This window comes from Leucopleurus acutus (assembly GCF_964270905.1).
Source record: "Leucopleurus acutus genome assembly, chromosome: 12".
Taxonomy (NCBI): Eukaryota; Metazoa; Chordata; class Mammalia; order Artiodactyla; family Delphinidae; genus Leucopleurus; species Leucopleurus acutus.
Genome location: NC_139154.1, coordinates 37,439,593 through 37,458,378, shown reverse-complemented (window position 1 = coordinate 37,458,378; position 18,786 = coordinate 37,439,593). Strand labels below are relative to the sequence as shown.

Sequence of the window (18,786 nt, the reverse complement as noted above, 5' to 3'; positions counted from 1 at the left end):
GAAAGCTTTTGCACAATGAAGGAAACTACTAACAAAACAAAAAAGCCCACCTATTGAATAGAAGATAGTTGCAAATGATATATGTGATAAGTGGTTAATATAAAAAATAGGCAAAGAACTCATAAATCTCAACATCAAAAAAAAAAGGATTAAAAAATGGGCAGAAGATTTGGATAAACATTTTTCCAAAGAAGACATACAGATTGCAGTAGGCATGTAAAAACATTCTCAACATCACTAATCATCAGGGAAATGTAGATCAAACTACCATGAGATATCACAACATACCTTTAAGAATGGCTTATTATCAAAATGTCAAGAAATAACAAATTTTGGCCAGAATATGGAGAAAAGGGAACCCTGGTACACTGTTGCTGAGAATGTAAATTGGTACAGCCACTATGGGAAACAGTATGAAGTTTCCTCAAAAAATTAAAAATGGGACTCCCATACAATCCAACAATTCCACTTCTGGGTAATTATATGAAAGAAACAAAAACACTCATCTGAAAAGATATATGCAACCTTATGTTCATTCCAGCATTATTTACATACACACACACACACACACTTTTATACATATACAATAGGATAATACTCAGCCACAAAAATTAACAAAATCTTGCCATTTGCAGCAACATGGATGTACCTATAGGGTATTATGCTAAATGAAAGAAGTCATACAGAGAAAGGCAAATACCATATGATTTCTCTTGCATGTGGAATCTGAAAAACAAAACAAATGAACAAACAAAACATGAACAGACTCATAGATGTGGACAAAAAGCTGGTGACTGCCAGAAGAGAGTGGGGTGTGGGGATAAGCAAAATAGGTAAAGGGTATTAAGAGATACGAGTTACAAAAGACATAAGTCACAGGGATGTACAGTCTGGATTAGGGAATATAATCAATAATATTGCAATAGCTTTGTATGGTGACAGATTGTTGTTAGACTTATCATGGTAATCAATTCATACTGTACATAAATATTGAATCACTATGTTGTACACCTGCAACTATTGGGTGGGTGAAAAAGTGCCTTCAGTTTTTTAAGTAAAAATAAAAGACATTTTTATTTTCACCAAGAACTTTATTGAACAACGTATTCACCCTTTTGTTCCACTACCTTCTGCCATTTATCAGGCAACTTCACAATTGCATTGTCCCAAAACTTTTTATCTTTTTCAGCAAAGAACTGTTCAAGGAACCTTTTACAGTCTTCCAGGGTATTGAAATTTTTTCCATTAAGAGAATTTTGTAAAGACTGAAATCAATGGAAATCCCAAGGTGCAATGTCTGGTGAATACAGCAGATGAATCAGAACTTCCCAGCCAAGCTGTAAGAGTTTTTGCCTTGTCATCAAAGAAACATGCGGTCTTGCGTTATCCTGATGGAAGATTACGTGTTTTCTGTTGACTAATTCTGGACACTTTTCCAGAATTAGTGCCACTTTCAGTTGGTCTAATTGGGAGCAGTACTTGTTGGAATTAACCATTTGGTTTTCTGGAAGGAGCTCATAATAGAGGACTCCCTTCCAATCCCACCATATACACAACATCACCTTCTTTGGATGAAGACCAGCCTTTGGTGTGGTTGGTGGTGGTTCATTTCACTTGTCCCGTGATCTCTTCTGTCACATTGTTGTACAGTGTCCACTTTTTAATCACCTGTCACAATTTGTTTTAAAAATGGAACGTTTTCATTAAGTTTCAGTGGGGAATCGCATGCAGAAATATGGTCAAGAAAGTTTTTTTCGCTTAACTTTTGTGGAACCCAAACATCAAAGCAATTCACATAACCAAGCTGGTGCAAATGATTTTCAATGCTTGATTTGGATATTTTGATTATGTCGGCTATCCCCTGTGTGATATAACGTTGATTGTTCTCAATTATTGTTTTGATTTTATTGTTATCGACTTCAACTGATCTACCCGACTGTGGAGCATTGTCCAGCAATAAATTTCCAGCACCAAATTTTGCAAACCACTTTTGACATGTTCGATCAGTCACAGCACCTTCTCTGTATACTGCACAAAGTTTTTGTGTGTTTCAGTTGCATTTTTCTTAAAGTAATAAAGCATAATATGCAGAAAATGTTGCTTTTTTCTTCCATCTTCAATATTAAAATGGCTACACAAAACTTCACCAGTTTTGATAAGTCTTCTTTTAAATGCACACTGATATAACAGCTATCACATACAATCTAACAAAATTGTTTTGAATGAACTTAAAGACAACTAAGTGCTACTGGAGCCACCTTAGGGAAAAAACGAACAAACCTTTGGGCCAAACCAATAATATAATATTGTACAGGAAAAATAATTAAATTAAAAACTAAAACAAGAAGTTTAATGTATGAAAGAAAATTTATCTCAGTTTAGCTTTTCAACAAGAAAATTTCTTAGAATAAAACTCAAGTTTAAATACATACTAAAGAGGAGACCAAGCTAATCTGTTGAAGAATAGAACAATTGTATTAAAATGTCATTAATAGTTCAGTGTATTTGGGATCTTGGAAGTATTACTTTGGCCTTGATTTCAAGCTAATACTACTGGAAACATACTCATTGGGATAAGAGCAAGTCACATATTCTCATTACTCAGTTCCACGCTGGATTGATTTTCATCTTGTTAGAATGCGTGGCATATGGTGGAAATTCACAGCTAATGTATTCTTCCTGAGGTCTTTACTTACCCATATAAGAACAATCAAAATTAAAAACGGTGCTTTACTGAACACTGATGTGAATTTCTTGTGCCCTCTGATAATACTGGGGAAAGTTAACAAGTGTGTTAAAAGCACAGAGAGTTTCTACGGACATACTTTCACTTTATGGTAAACAAGGTTAATGCAAGGTCATTTGAGACACTGCAGATAACTTGGATTTTTTAGCAAGTAGACAGATAAAGCCCGAGTGTACACAATGCAATAAAAAAATCAGCCAAATGACAAGAGAGCACAAGAAAAGCATGTTTAAAAACCCCAGACTGGGCTTCCCTGGTGGCGCAGTGGTTGAGAGTCCGCCTGCCGATTCCGGGGACACGGGTTCGTGCCCCGGTCCGGGAAGATCCCACATGCCGCGGAGCGGCTGGGCCCGTGAGCCGTGGCCGCTGAGCCTGCGCGTCCGGAGCCTGTGCTCCGCAACGGGAGAGGCCACAGCAGTGAGAGGCCCGCGTACCGCCAAAAAAGAAAAAAAACAAAAAACAAAAAACCCCAGACTTTCTATCCAAAACGCTAATTTATGAAATACATGAATATGTACTTCATGTATTAACACTGTAGCAAGCACAAGATTAATTATTAGTTGATTGATATCTATAATGCCTTTTCAAAAAGTCAAACTAATGGGAACATTAATAATCAAGCATTTCAGAATGTCTAAAATTATTAAGATAGAGAATTATTAGGAGAAAGTCTAAAATGTTCTTCCAACTTCCTCTTTTGGTTATTAAGGCAACTGAGGCCCAGAGAATGGAAGTGGCTTGTGTAAGGACACAAACTACGTCTAGATCTGGGATTATGACTAGTCTCTCACCAGAATATGCGGAGTGATGCTTGCCACTTTCTTAAGGGGGGGCGCTGAGTCAGAGCTCCCGGGAGAGTGTGGCGGTTGGTGAGTGATTGACAAGGCACGTTTCTCTTCCAGCAGCAAGACTACCAATAAGTGCTCTGAATCCGCTCCTGGAACCAAAGAGCTACTACTGCCTCTTTAGTAAACGGCTGCTGAGTGATCACTAATGAGATTACAAGGAAATTATGTCTTTAATTTATACCAAAGGATATACTACATCATTATGATAAAATCTGCCCCCTGGGTTTTAGTATAATAATCACTTGCCAGGAGAGGTCATGCATGATGGAAAGAAGCATGGATGAGACAGTGGTTTAAGTGTATATCCTCATGGTGTTAGTCTGGGCAATTACTTAAATTCTCTGAGCCTCATTTTCTCCCACCAGTAAAGCCAAGGTACAATAATCAGTATGGGATAATAAAACTAACTTTTATATATGCCTACCATGAGGCATAAATTCAAATGCCTCCTTTTATTAAATCACAGATAACTATAACACAGGTGTGATTATCATCTCCATTTTGCAGATAAGAAAACTGTGGTTAGCAATCTTAGTGAAGTGTAATAAAGTGGTAATAAGCGTAGGACCTGGATGCAGAATAAGTTTGAATTTGGCTTTAATACTTCCTAGCTGTTGGTTATTGAGGAAGTGACTTAACTTCTCTAGGCTACAGTTCTCTCATCTAAAAGTGGGAATAATAATAATATAAAATTCATATGTTGTTGCAACAGTTAAATGGAATAATTGTGCATCTCTCAAAACAACACCTAGAACACAGTAATTCTCAATAAATTGACTAATTGTCATTATTATTATTGCCAAGGATCAGTGGGCCACTAAATGGCAGAGATCAAATCAGCAGGTCTGATCTGCTGGATCCCTGACTCTTACCCATGAAGTTCTGCTCCTGAAACACCTCCACTCTTTCTGTATCCAAGATTTTACGATGCTGATAGGTAGGCCATTTTCGAAGGGCATTAACTCTTTCAACTTTTTACATGATACACTAGACATTTAAAACTATACCAGTTCACTAATTTATATCCTATGCTGAAAAGTAGGGACTTTTTTAACTTTGAATTTTTTCATTTAGATGTATGAAATTGGGAGGAATTCCCATACACCGTTCACCCCAAATCCCTAAACAAGATCAACTGACAACATGTGCGTTCTGATAGGGTGCACTGAGAAGGACACAGCATTGTTTCTGTGGGTTTCCTGCCAAAAATTGCATAACCTAAATGCAATCCTGAGGAAACATCAGACCAACCTGATCTGAGGGATACAGCACAAAACAACGTGTGGTACTGTTTAAAAGTGCCAAACAATAAAAAAAAAAAAAACAAAGAAATACAGAGGAACTGTGCTGGATTAAAAGAGACTAATGAGACATGACAAGTAAATGCAAAGTGTGTTCCTGAATTGGATTATGATCCAGAAAAAGGATAATAATGAGATGATCTCCTCTACTCTGAACAGATTGTCTCATGTCCTCTTTCTAGTCCAGAACCTGACCCAGGAATATGTGCATTGTATCAATGCTATTGTCCTAATTTGATATTTGGAAATTTATTATGTGTTGGAGGTTAAATATAGATTATTTTTAGGTAGATAACATTAAAACATAAAGGAGAGTCATGGGTTACAGTGTAGACAGAGGACCTGGGCTTCGGAAGCATGCAGTTGCCTATGGTCCCTAGTTCGTGAGTAACTAGCTGTTCTGGGATTCTGTCTCCAATCTCTCAGAACAGGCTCTTTCTGCTACACTGAGTTGCAGAAAACATTCAGAGCCTGTAAACACTGTATTGGTTTCCTGTGGCTGCTTTTATAAATTAACAAACATCTGGTGGCTTAAAACACCAGACATGTATTCGCTTCCAGTTCTGGATGTCGGGAGACCAGAATCAGTTTCAGTGGGATAAAGGAAAGGTGTGCGCAGGGCTCTACGCCCTCCACAGGCTCCAGGAAAGAACCCCTTTCCTGGCCTTGTCCGGCTTCTAGAGCTGTCTTCCTTGCACTCCTTGTCTTATGAACCCCCCTCCTCTGTTTTCAGAGACAACAGCTCAGCATCACAAATCTTTCTCTTTCTCCATCATCCCTTTGCCTTCTCATCTGCTTTCACAACTCCCTCTGCCTCCCTCTTATAAGGACAGTTACATTACATACAGGGCCCACTCAGATAATCCAGGATAATCTTCCCATTTCAAAATCCTTTGTTTAATTGCAGCTGCAAAGACCCCATTACCATATAAAGTATCAAACATGGGCTGCATGAACTGGGGCCTGGATATCTTCGGGGTTCATTATTCAGCCCACCACAGACACGAAAGGACATCTCCATCTGCAATGAGTTTTAATTTTTGATTCATATAGTCAAGTTGGCATTGATCCCTATTCAGATTGAAACTGAATGTAATAATTGGGAAGCCATTAATTCCTAATCATTTCCTAGCAGGAAAATAGTATGCTCTCAGAGTCTGTGTCTAACATTAAACTTTCTAAGATTTAGGTAATCTGTTTACATGGTTTTCATGTGAGCTTTTTTGAGGGCAGGTACATGGTTTGTATTTCATGTGTCTCCAGTATGGTAGGCTGAATATTGGTCCTCAAACATAATCAGATCCTAATTCCTAAAACCTACAAAAATTACCTTCTGTGGCAAAAGGGACTTTGTTGGTGAAATTAAATTAAGGCTCTTGAGATTGGAATATTATTCTGAAATATTAGGGTGGGCCCTAAATGCAATCTCAAATGTCCTTATAAGAGAGAGGCAGAGGGAAAACTGACACAGAAGAGCCAAAAGCAATGTGACAAGAGGAGCAGAGATTGGAGTGACATGGCCACAAGCCCAGGAATGTCAGCAGTCATCAGACATTGGAAGAAGCAACGGGAAACGGATTCTCCCCTGGAGCCACCCAAGGGAGCACAGCCCTACTGACACCTTGACTTAGCTGTTTATGACTCAGTCTGGATTCCTGAATTCTATAACTGTAAAAGAAAAAAAAAATTGCTGTTTTAAGCCACTAAGTTTGCGGTGATTTGTTACAGCAGAAATAGGAAACCAGTATATTCAGTAACCAGCTTAGCACCTGGCACGTATGCTTGTTAAATGTCAGAAGGCAAGAAAGGAAGGGAGGGAGGGAATGAGGGAGGGAGGAAGGAAGGAAAGAAGGAAGGAAGGATGCATTAAAGTTACAAGGAAAAACAGTATTTGGGGTTTTAATCAATATTTGACCTATTTTCCTCAACCTGGGACACATTACTAGCCTCGGACTGAAAAGACTTAAGTTTTTTTTTCCCTTTAGTTAAATGTTCTCTATCTAAATCTGAGGAATTGTGTTTTTGAAATCTACATCTGGGACTGGAAGAGTCCATGACATGTTTCACATGGAGGGGAGTTCTACAGCTGAGTTAAGAACTTCTGCAAGAAGGGGTTAGGCCAGAAAGCCAGCCAGGTCCTTTTCTGAGGGCGAGCTTGCAGGCCTGGGGCAATAATTGGAAAGTGGGTGGAACTGACAGGTGAAGGTATACACTCTCACTGCCATAGGAGAGCATTCATTTCTGTCTGAAGTTTTTACGCTAGAAGACATACCAGTATAGGTAGAGCCACTGACAAACTGTCCTTGTGTTTAACAGCTCTGGGGAAACAATTATTACTTGATAGATTTGGTGATAAGTGAAATATCAGATCCATACCCATGGTTTCAGAAATAATATATCCTGACCCACACTGAACTCCTTAATTTGTGGTATTCAGTGAAAACTGTAAAAGACCTAAAAGGAGTTAGAAATGTCTAAGGCAGTATGTTACTATCGGGAAGTTCGCTGAAGTGTTAAATTAAACAAAACAAGATGGAAAGGTTGAAGCAATAATCTCTTATCCTGTAGACCTTTTTCTGTTAAGTCCTATGCTAGAGTGCAATTAAAATAAATAACTTTCCCCCTGGAATTACCATTGACTTATTGAGTTTGACAATACCCAACAATGCCTGAATGTTCGTCCAAGTGAAAAAAATCTCTTTGCTCTGTCGTAGAGATAAATGAGGTCAATTCATCAAGAGACCCAACTCAATAAAATACTGATAATGTTCTGCTTGGACACATAAACCCTTCAGTCACGAGCGCCTTGTCAGATACCCAAATTGAGGGTTTTGTTATTGCTTATAAAAAATAATTGTAAAAAATGCATTTAAATTCCACATCCTGTAATTTCCTCAATTATTTTTCTGATTATGCTGTACTTTTCATTGCAAATTGCATTAAATCAGAGCTGGAATGAGAAAGATTGTAGAAAACTAAACAAGCAAACATACCATTGAGCTGAATCTGCTCTGTTATTTGCTGACTTTTTCCTCAAAGTGTTATTCATCATTTAGATTTTAAAACATGGCTAATAAAATATGCATGTAGTATTTCCCCCATCTCTCAGAAAAAGATGCTGTACATTTTTTAACACATGTATATTTTACATACTATACAAATGTGGAACCATATCATGTATACTATTTACTTAATGCAGTCTTGCATTTTTTCACTCTTTCACTTTCATTTTTTTGCCTTCCTTCCTTCCTCTTTCCTCTCCCTCTACACCAGTGCCCTTTTAGGTAAAACATGTTAATATCTATATCTTCCATTCTTGTCTCCACACCTAGATATACCAAGACACACAATATACACACACATTACATATATATAATATGTATATTACACTATATACTTATATGTATATACACACAAATATATAAACCTAAATTTCTGTTATACACATTTTTCTTCACCTTGCTTTTCTCAATATCTAGTAAACATTCTTTCCAGTAAAGAGACATAATTCTTTTTTTTTTAAATTAATGCTCCCTTTCTTTTTTTTAAAAATTTTATTTATTTTTTGGCTGCATTGGGTCTTCGTTGCTGCATGCGGGCTTTCTCTAGTTGCGGCGAGAGGGGGTTACTCTTCATTGCAGTATGCGGGCTTCTCATTGCAGTGGCTTCTCTTGTTGCAGAGCACGGGCTCTTCAGTAGTTGTGGTGCACGGGCTCAGTGGTTGTGGCTCGCCGGCTCTAGAGCGCAGGCTCAGTAGTTGTGGAGCACGGGCTTAGTTGCTCTGCAACATGTGGGATCTTCCCAGGTCAGGGATCGAACCCGTGTCCCCTGCATTGGCAGGTGGATTCTTAACCGCTGCGTCACCAGAGAAGTCCCAACAGAAATAATTCTAACCCATTCTTTCTAATGGCTTTATTTCCTGGTGTTAACACACCACAATTTGTATAACCAATTCTTCATTGATGGGCATTTTTCCATATACATTTCTACATGCATAAAAATGCAAGAAAGTCCTTGGTACATAGATCTTTGTTTATTGGTCTTTTGGTTTCTATAAGATACCTTTCAAGGAATACAGTATTGCTGGATCAAAGAGTATATGCATGTTAGGTTTCAATAACATCTTTAAGATAGCTTAATAAAAAAAGATGTGACAATATGTATTTACACCAGCAGCTGTTAGAGTAGTATTTTCACTACACTCCCAACAAAAATAAATATTATAGTTGCTGTAAATGTTTCCATTTTGATGGGTGTAAGTGGCAGTACTTCATTATTAGTTAATTTTTATTGTACCACCATATAACTACTTTTTACATCTGACCTTGTTGCATTTCTGGAAATTATGATCCCTCAATAAATTTAGCAAAAGACGCAATTATAGAGAGAAAAAGAGAAGCAGTTCTATGCAGTAGGTATATGTGTGGATGTGAGCGGGCACTCTTCTTCTGTTGAGATGTCCACTGTCTTGCTGTCGGAAGGACACATGGGCAGTGAGGGAACACGAATTACCAGTGGGCCTTGTACCATTTCATCTTGCCGGTTGGTTGGTTATTTAATGTTTGCAAATCTCCCAGGAATCTGGAACTCACTTTATTTGAGGCAGTTCAGCTGAGACAACTCTATTAGAAATCCATGTCTCGGAAGAGTCATTACTCTACTCATTGATCTTCAATTGTTTTCTTGAAGCTACACAGAAGAAAAAAAAAACTGAATAGGAGTTCATTTAAATATCATATTTGATGGCTGTTAGCATTTGTTCAGAATTATTTTCTTCTCTATGTATCTTCATTTATTTCAACTGCTTCTCAGAAAACAGTAAAGTCCTCTCACCACAGGCACTTTGGTTTCCTGTCACATCTGTTTTCCTTGGCAAACATATAAGTTATTACAAGATATTAAGAGGGAAAAATAACAATACAAACATCATATTGTTACTGAATTGGTTGACAGGACCCGTGGCAATGTCCTAGCCAGGCGAGACCCCCTGTCTCAGCCAGGGACGTTCTTTTTTTTTTCTTTTTTAAATTGATATATAGTTGATTTACAAGGTTGTGTTAAATTCTGCGGTACAGTAAAGTGATTCAGTTATACATTTGTGCAGCCAATAACAAAACCGATACTGAAACTGGAACTGCACAAGTTTTATTCAATGGCCAAAGGAGAAGCAGGAACCTAATTCACAAATCAGCTTCTCAACCCAATTCTAGCAGAGCCACCAAATCTATATGAGGGAGGGTCGAGGTAAAAGGGAGGGAGTTGGAAAGAGTAGGAGGAATATTCATGAGGTAACTGAGAACACGGGTGTGGTTTGGACCTGGAATTGTTGCATCTCTCCTTTTCAGTCCTTGCATGGGCTTTTCTGGTTGTTGTCATAGCAACTGTCAAGGGGCTGGTGGGTGTGTCATTTAGCTAATGTATTACAATGAATGTATAATGAGGCTCAAGGTCCGCTGGAAGTCAAATCTTCTGCCATCTTGGGCCTAGTTGGTTCTCATTCATTTTTTCTCTTTGCAGCTCCTTCCTGAAACTTAGGTAAGAGTAATTCTTTTCTATTCCAGGGAGGGGCAGGTACGATTCTGGGGTAACAGCGTTGGTAACAATAGGATTCTGCTGTAAAGAGTCCTTACTGGAATACTGGCCTGTATTAAAATAATACGTCACCTGCTCTGTTTCTAGATGTGAGGAACATGGAAACAGTCTCCCTGCATGTTACACATGGAGATTCCTGGGCTCTACCGGCCAACAAGAGAAAACAGAGCTTACAGACACTAGGCTCAAAATCTGCCTTAGAAAGCAGCTTCCCCAGGGTAATCTTCACACTCTAAGAGTCGAGCCAGAGCTTTAAAACCTTTATCTTTTTCCTAACATCTGGGCTGATTAGGAAGTCCCTTAGTTGTCAGTTACAAAGAAGAAAGGTGCTAATTACCTCTTTGAAACCTCTGAGTGACTCTGAGTTTGACTTTTCTTCTTTTCAGTCTGAGAAGACTGCATGTTTCCTTCCTGGAACCTAAACCCCTTGAGTGCTTTACTCCTGCTGTGAGAGTTAAAATAAAGGTTTCTTTGAACCTTAACTGATTCTCTCCCACTCTTCTCATATGAAAATTTCTTTACTTTGCAAACTGCCTTCTTCAAAGTGTCAGTTTTTCTTCAGAAAATTTGATGTTCAGTAACCAAATTACAAGAACAAACAAAATCATAACGGTTTTGTCGTAAAAGAAAATGCCAAATGGTTTCCTTCTAAAGATGAATGAATCTCAGTTCTAACATGAAGATAGGCAAAAATATGGTTCCCATGTTCTTTCCATTACATATACTGTATGATTTTAGAACTTGAGAAAAAAATAATCTTGTCCAGTATCATTCCAGTTTTGATTCCTTTGAATATTAAATCTTTGGATACCTAAAGCACCCTCTTAAATTATCGATGCTCCCTGAGTCCCTAACAGCTAATATCTTAGTCATCATTTGAAAAGTTTCTCAGAATTAAACATGAAATTGAGGTTTTAGTGGAAACAATGCCAAGCAGATGGGGGGTGGACCAGGAAATCAGGAGGTTTCAAGGACATCATTTACCTACAGACTAGTTTGCAGTGGAGAGGACTTTGAGCTCAGAGCTGGGACACGTGAGCTCCAATGGAGCAACCAAGTTCTGTAGACATAAGGACAAGGGATGTGTCCCTTGTTTTCTTTTTTTAAATTGTGGTAACAGGAGATAATATGAGACCTGCTCTCTTAACATTTTTTAAAGTGTACAGCACAGTATTGTTAGCTGAAAACACAGCGTTGTACAGTAGGTCTCTAGAATTTATTCTTCTTGCACGCTGAAATTTTAGACCCATCAAACGATGGCAATTTCCCATTTCTCTCTCTGCCTTGACCGTGGCTACCACCCTTCTATTTTCTGCTTCTGTAATTCTGACTACTTTAGATACCTCAAGAAAATGTGGCATATCTATATCTATATCTATAGATAGATAGATCAAGATAGATAGACATAATGGAATATTATTCAGCCATAAAGAAGAAGGAAATCCTGCCATATGCAACAACACAGATAAACCTTGGGAACCTTATGCTAAGTGAAATAAGCCAATCACAGAAGGACAAATACTGCATGATTTCACTTACACAATGTGTGCTTTCTGAGTTTCAACTTCCTCTTCTGTAAAATGCAATAGTAATTCCTTTCCACTACAAGCTATTGCTATGATGAAACAAGTAAATATTAAGAAGTGAAAGAGTAACACTTTTTCACTTGAATCTGGACCTCAAGGGGCCAATTATACTCACCCCCCCAACACAGGTATGTAGACTGATGAACTCCATAGTCTTATTATAAGAACTTGGGCAACTGTTAAAGCACTATCAAAATATTAAAAGAACAAGAAGACTGTGCTAATTAAACATTTATTTAACTTTGAACAGCTGGTTCAATGAGGTTGGCAGGGTTCTAAAGAAGCAGGTCCTGAGATGAGGGTTTAGGTACAAGTGGTTTATTTTTTTATTTATTTATTTTTTTGCGGTACGCAGGCCTCTCACTGTTGTGGCCTCTCCCGTTGCGTAGCACAGGCTCCGGATGTGCAGGCTCAGTGGCCATGGCTCACGGGCCCAGCCGCTCCGCGGCATGTGGGATCCTCCCGGACCGGGGCACGAACCTGCATCGGTAGGCGGACTCTCAACCACTGCGCCACCAGGGAAGCCCGGTACAAGTGGTTTTTAAGAAACTATTCCCTGGGGAAACAAGTAAGGAGGTGAGAGAAGAGCAGGGAGGGGAGACATCAAGCAAGGTTGAGATTTCAGGTATAGTCCCAGCAATAGCATAGGAAGCCCTGGAAGATATTACACCTTCAGAATGTATTCACCCTGATGGCAAGGCAGCTGGGCTTTCATACTACTAGATCAGCCTGTCACTGGATAGGCTAGAGGAGGCCTAGTGGAGAACAGATAAACTCCTGGCACTTTTGTGAGTAAGGATGAAGCAAGAGGCACCATGAGTCAAAGGTGGTCCCCTATAGAAAACTGCAGGCCCTGCCAGTAGAAGCAAAGCATGCAGGAGGTGAGGGGATTTGTATCCAGAATGATAAAATGCATATGAGGGGATCTGAGCAGGGCACGAAGAGTATCTCCTTAGTTTACAAATGCCAAGACTGAGGCTAAGAGATATCAAGCAGTTGTCCAAGCTCACACCACATATGAATGGCAGACTTGATTGTCCAACCTAAGACTCCCATCTCAGTGTTCCTTCCACATCACCAGGATGCTGATGAGTCTGTTATACTGTGAGTCCTGATATCATTATACACATCCTGCATCCTGAACTGGTTTTTTATTCACGTCTGAGAAAACGTCCTACCCTGGTACAAATTGATACGTACCCACCACGGCAACAGCACATTTTTTGTGAGGCTATTAATAATGTAAGACGCAGTTGCTGCTAGAAGATCTCCTGCTAACACTGCAGTGAGTGGAAATGCTGTCCTTATTCTTAATAACCAGAAGGGAGAATGAGACACGCTTCCTTGAATATAAGAATTTTAGAGAAATCGGTATTTTTAAAATGCTTGCAAGGGTCCATGTTTATTGTGCATTTCCTTAGCATCCAGAAATACAGACCAAATTAATTACACTGAAAGCAAGAAAGGGAATCCCAACATGATGAATATGAACAAGTAGCATAATAATCTTGCTGCTTGGAGAATAATTTTGCTGCCTCATATTGAAAAAAAAAATACAATGTACCCATCTGGCTCAGAAATAAAAACTGTGGAGTTTGTCCTTTGTGATATCACTAAAAAATAAGTAACTTACACCGGTTTAAAATGGGGGAAAGTACATTTCAAAGGCTTTAGAGATTTTTTTAAGTGTCCGTGAGAACCCACACAGGAGCTACTGTTATAACATGGCCGTGGAGAAGTTGCCTTCAGAAGGATGGCTGCCCTACTCACTGCCGCCTCCTGATGTGCACAGCAAATGTTTGGGTTCTTCTCCATTCAGGCAAAATGATAATTACTTAATTATCAGTGACAAATAATCATCACTCTGTATCCTGGAGTCCATCCCCAAATATAATTATAAGACTCTCAATCAAAAGAAAGTCAGCTGACAAACATGGGCCAATTTCCAATAGAGGGTGACATGATCTCTCTGCCCTTCCTTTACCTCCTTTTCCTTTGTCCTTGGCTAATCAGCAACAGAGGAAAGTGACAAATGGCTCTCCACAAAGCTTCAAAAGATTCATAAAACCAAGAGGAGTTAGATATACCTTCTTTCACCCCAGAAAACGCCAGAATCAATAGATGGAGAGAAAAGAGAGAGGCTGTTTTAAGCTCTGTACTACTACACTCAACAATTAAGAACCGTTCAATTACAAAACGGAAGTCCTATTCCCAAGACAGATCAATGTATTCTGCGCGACATGCCTTATATTGCCTTATATAACATTGCTCAACAATTCTGTAAGTTTTATATTATGTCCTCTTTACATAACAGTAAAAAATAAATAGTTTGTAAAAATTACAGCCAAGATTCTTGGGCATTAAACTTCTAAATCCTGTCCTGAAGCCCCATCTCCCCACCCCCAAAACATACCCACACCCAGATCTTGAGACTATGGCCCCTGCTGTGGGATTACCGTCCTAGACAGAAGACTGCTAGAAAGAAGTAATAAGGAAAGTGGGATTACGCAAGGTGAACTAAGTGTCTCCACGGCAAATTTCAGGTGAAAAATAAGGGGATTTTTGTCCATACCTGAGCAGGGACTTACTCTTGCGAGGAAACAACCGGTTATAGGAGGATGTGGGCATGAAGCAGGAAGTGACTAGGCAAACATCCTAATAGACTGTCCCCTTAGAGGTTCTTTTTTTTTTTTTTTTATGAACAATTAACATTGAGTTCTCAGCTTGCTCTGCAGAGGAGCTGTCTGCATCTTTCATATTTAGACGGACAGTTTCCTTTATCTGACACCAGGTCCCCGGCCACATCCAAGCAAACAAGGCATTCTTCTACAGAGCTGAATCAGAGCCTCTCATCTTTAGTCCACTTTATGTCCTCTTCCTCACACCCACCCCACAGAAGCCACGTGGTTAAGCAGGAGGATAGTCAAGAATGTTTTTATCAACTCCAAGCCCTAATTCATATTCCCCCAAATCTCCACTCCACCCTCTCCCACCCCCATCCCCACCCCCACCCCCAGGATTTCACTGAGACGTCTCCCAACAAGGGCAGGGGCTTCTGCCCCTCCAGCCCACACCCAAGCCACCTCCGGACCCCTGGCTGCAAAAGCAGGGAGGGCCAGGAGCCAGCACAGGACCCGGGGGGCAACGTCTCAGTATCTGGCAGAGCCCCGGGCAGCATCATTCAAGTTGGCTGCTGCGGACCAACACAGAAGAAAAAGAAAACACTGTCAAGTAGTAAGGGAAAGAGCCCTAAGTTCCACCCCAGTCTCTACCCCATCACTCTTCCGCACTTAACAATCAGGGCTACCTGGCACATGTCTCAATCTTATCCAGCGAGTTGTTTAAAACAAAAGAGAGAGAGAAAATTTCAGTCTTTTCCTATCTTCAAAACAAAATGTTCTCTTTTTGGAGATATCCATGAAAACAAAAACAGAAAAAAAATTATTTAGACAAGATCAAAATAACTGGAGGTTTTCAGGGGTGTAAACTGCCTGGCTCAGAGCAGGCTTGGTCTCAGAGGCATGGTCAGAGCCACTTGCAGCAGCGGAGACGGACTGGGGGCACACAGTGATCAGGTGGTAACTTCCCGGAGGTCAGGGCCAGACAGCACACATGTTCTTCTGAGTGGACTTAATAATCTAGGTTTAATCAGAGCAATTTGGATTTGGATTTTGAAATGACCCTTCTTTGCCATGGAAACTATGCACTTCACGCTGTGGAAACAGGTGGCATATAGAGAGGGTAGCTTTTGCTTCTTTGATTTCTTAGCCTTGAAGATGACCAGGCGGAGAAAGAGACCAAACATTTTTCTGATTTCCCTATTTCTTCTATTCCTTCCTAAAAACCAGACTCGCTGTGGCCTCGGTCTTGAGGAGTCATACTGACCGATAGAGAAGACAGCTCAGACAGAAAAGAAAAGAGTACAAAATGCGAGAAGATTGGAGATGAAAACATACAAAATTATATATATATTTACATATATAATAAACACAACATATCTGTGTACAACATGTCTGGGACAGTTGAGGAAACTATACAAGGATGTGCAACACTTTCCCCTTTCCACATGGATTTTAGACTAAGGAAGACAGCATAAGGAAATGGAGCAAGAAATACAAAAATTATATACAATTACAGGTGACAGCCAAGGAGTTTGGGGGCCAGGGAATCACGGGATCCTGCTCTTTCCATTCCCTCCTCACCAACGTTTTCCTATCCAGTTGGAATGATGGCCTGAAAAGTGAATGGCTGGTCAGGAAAGAAGTGGAGGCACCCCCAACCCCCTCCATGTGCATCAGCAAGTTCATCAGTTGTTCTCATTGCGCCAGATGTGTGGCGTATCAGAACTGGTGAGCTGAGAGGGCGAGAGAGGATTATAGAATCTTCCTCTCTTGAACGGCTAGCTAGTTCCCACCCTGCCGTCTCTGTGATCACTAGCAGGTTGCATTCAGTAACATTCAGGCCAAGCTACTGATAACTAGATTGACGATGCTGGCCGTCTGCAGCCCCTTTCCTCCACCTGGTTCACGATCAGCACTCTGCTTCTCAGAGCACAGGAGCTGGGTTACTGAGCTCTAGGAAGGCAGAGATTTCTCAGTGCTTCTTCCCTTTCTCCCTAACCACCTTCCCCAGCTTCCTCCAAGGTGAGTCATCTCCTGAGAACCTGCTGCCCCAGCCCTGCTGTAGCACTAAGCCCTGGAGGCTCTCTCAGTTCATCCCTTTTCTTCTTGTCTCCCTAACAATACGCCTGGCAGCTGACAACATCTGAAATGTGGGACTCCCCATGTGCACGACTGAGCATGTTTCTCCAGGCCCACAGCTTGGCTGTCAGCGCAGCTTTTTAGCAGCAAGGGCCCAGATTGTAGGAAAGCAGGTGAGGGCAGAGGCAAGAGCTTTGCTAGCTTAGAATTTTTTTTCTTGACCCTCAAGACCATGATCCTGATGAGCCCCCTCTCGCCTGAATTTATAACCCCCAAACCTCAACTTCTCTCCCCGTGTAGTCTTCCAATAGTTCCCCTCTGTAGGCTCACCTATGGGCCTTCCTCACTTTTGGCTTTACAATGAACAGCACAGTTTTTTTCAGGATTTTAGAATCAGAATCAATCTCATCTATATTCAACTCTGTTTTGCAGATGAGGAAATAGAAATCCGGAGAGGTTAAATGACTTGACCAAGGTTACACGTCCGTTCTGCCTAGACTGAGTGGAGCTAGAACCCAGATATCTTGACTCCCAACCCAGTGTTCTTTCCACTATCCCATGATACTTTCAAAAAGCAACATGCTGGAAGAGAGAGAGAAGATGCCCATTTTATGTGAATTATATCCTCCAATCTTTACGTTATTTAAGAGCCAGGGCAACCTGTAAAAGACACTGACTGAGTCAAGGAGGTTAAGTGGGCACTATAGTTTTAGGCAAGGAAATCAGTTTTTCTTTTTGAGCTTCTCTAAACCAGTCATAATGGAAACATGAAGCAGTAGCAGCCCAAGGGACAAAACACTTAAAGCACAGAAAACAGATCCCATTCAATCTACCTTTCCCAACCATGTCAGGTTAGCCTTGGGACGTTAAACCTGTCATATTATTCCCAAGGCCTAGGCTAACCAATTTGGGGATATCCTCTTCCAAAAGGAGAAATCACATCTCCCCAGTTTCTTGTACAAAAGAAAAAGAGAGTTTGCAGCATTATCCAATCCTAGTCTCCCATTTCTGAGCCCCTACCTGGGCCACATGAGGGTGTGAAAATCTCCATTTATCCAAAGAAATGAACTCAGAGCCTCTCTTCAGCCCACATTACCTTCTCAGCAGCCCCCAGGAGAATCACAGTCATTTCTGGCTAGCAAGTTGAGAAGATATAACTAGGTGCCCACTGCATCCCTGCCTATGATATATAAAAGTCCGGTGGGTGAGGAAGGGAAGCAGAAGGGGGCCCCAGTTACCTCGCAAGCTTGCTGGTGATGAGCGAGGACTTTCACTGGGACAGATCAGGTGGGCTGGGGATGTGGTCACCCGTCACCAGGTTCTTGTCTGGTCCTGTACTTGGTAGCTGCTTATTCTTCATCTTGGCTTTGGGCATGTCGTAGTCTCCTGAGTCAAAGTAGTTTTGCCCTCTCTGGAGTCTCTTCGTGAGGAAGTTGGAGCCTCCAAGCTTTTGTCCTAGGCTTAGATATTTGGCCTTTAACTTTGCCTCCTTGGCTCTCTCAGGGAGCGTACCTTCTTTCTCCTGTGTGTCCTGCTTCTCCTTTACCGGTCTCCTCCCCAGGGTTCTCCTCCTCTTGTTTCTGGGACATGGTGGGATAGGGACTGTGGAGTGAGGGGACCCAAGAAGTCAACCGGAGAAGGGAAGGGGGAGGGGAAACGGGACAACCTGCACTGCTTCTTCGGCTCCTGTCACTAGGGCTGCTCAGTCCCTTCAGAGGTGCTTTGTTTATACTTCGGAACGTTTAAAACTGATCAAGAAATAAATTGATCAAGTGCTTTAAGTGTCTTATATCACAGCTCTGAAACAAACGAGGCCAGTGACACAAACAGGAGAGCAAGTTTACCCGATTTTTCCTGTCCATGCAATCATATTGCTTTCCTGAGTGACATTTCCTTCCTTGTTTGATCTCAAATCAGGAGTTAGTCAGAAAGACTAATCCAAGCTACATTTCTGTAACCTAACACACACAGGTTAAAAATAAAATAACTGAGGGATTTGAGCAGTAAGACAAG

The 18,786-nt window shown here is 40.6% G+C and overlaps 1 pseudogene across 1 annotated transcript in view; it reads right to left on the bottom strand.

Moving 5' to 3' along the window:
- The window catches only part of LOC309969580 (alpha-endosulfine-like), a 32,662-nt pseudogene extending 14,300 nt beyond the window's left edge, over positions 1 to 18,362 (bottom strand). Inside the window, exon 1 of the transcript in view lies at positions 18,012 to 18,362. The product of the transcript in view is annotated as an alpha-endosulfine-like (transcript). The remainder of the gene's footprint in view (positions 1 to 18,011) is intronic.
- Between the last annotated feature and the right edge of the window lie 424 nt (positions 18,363 to 18,786).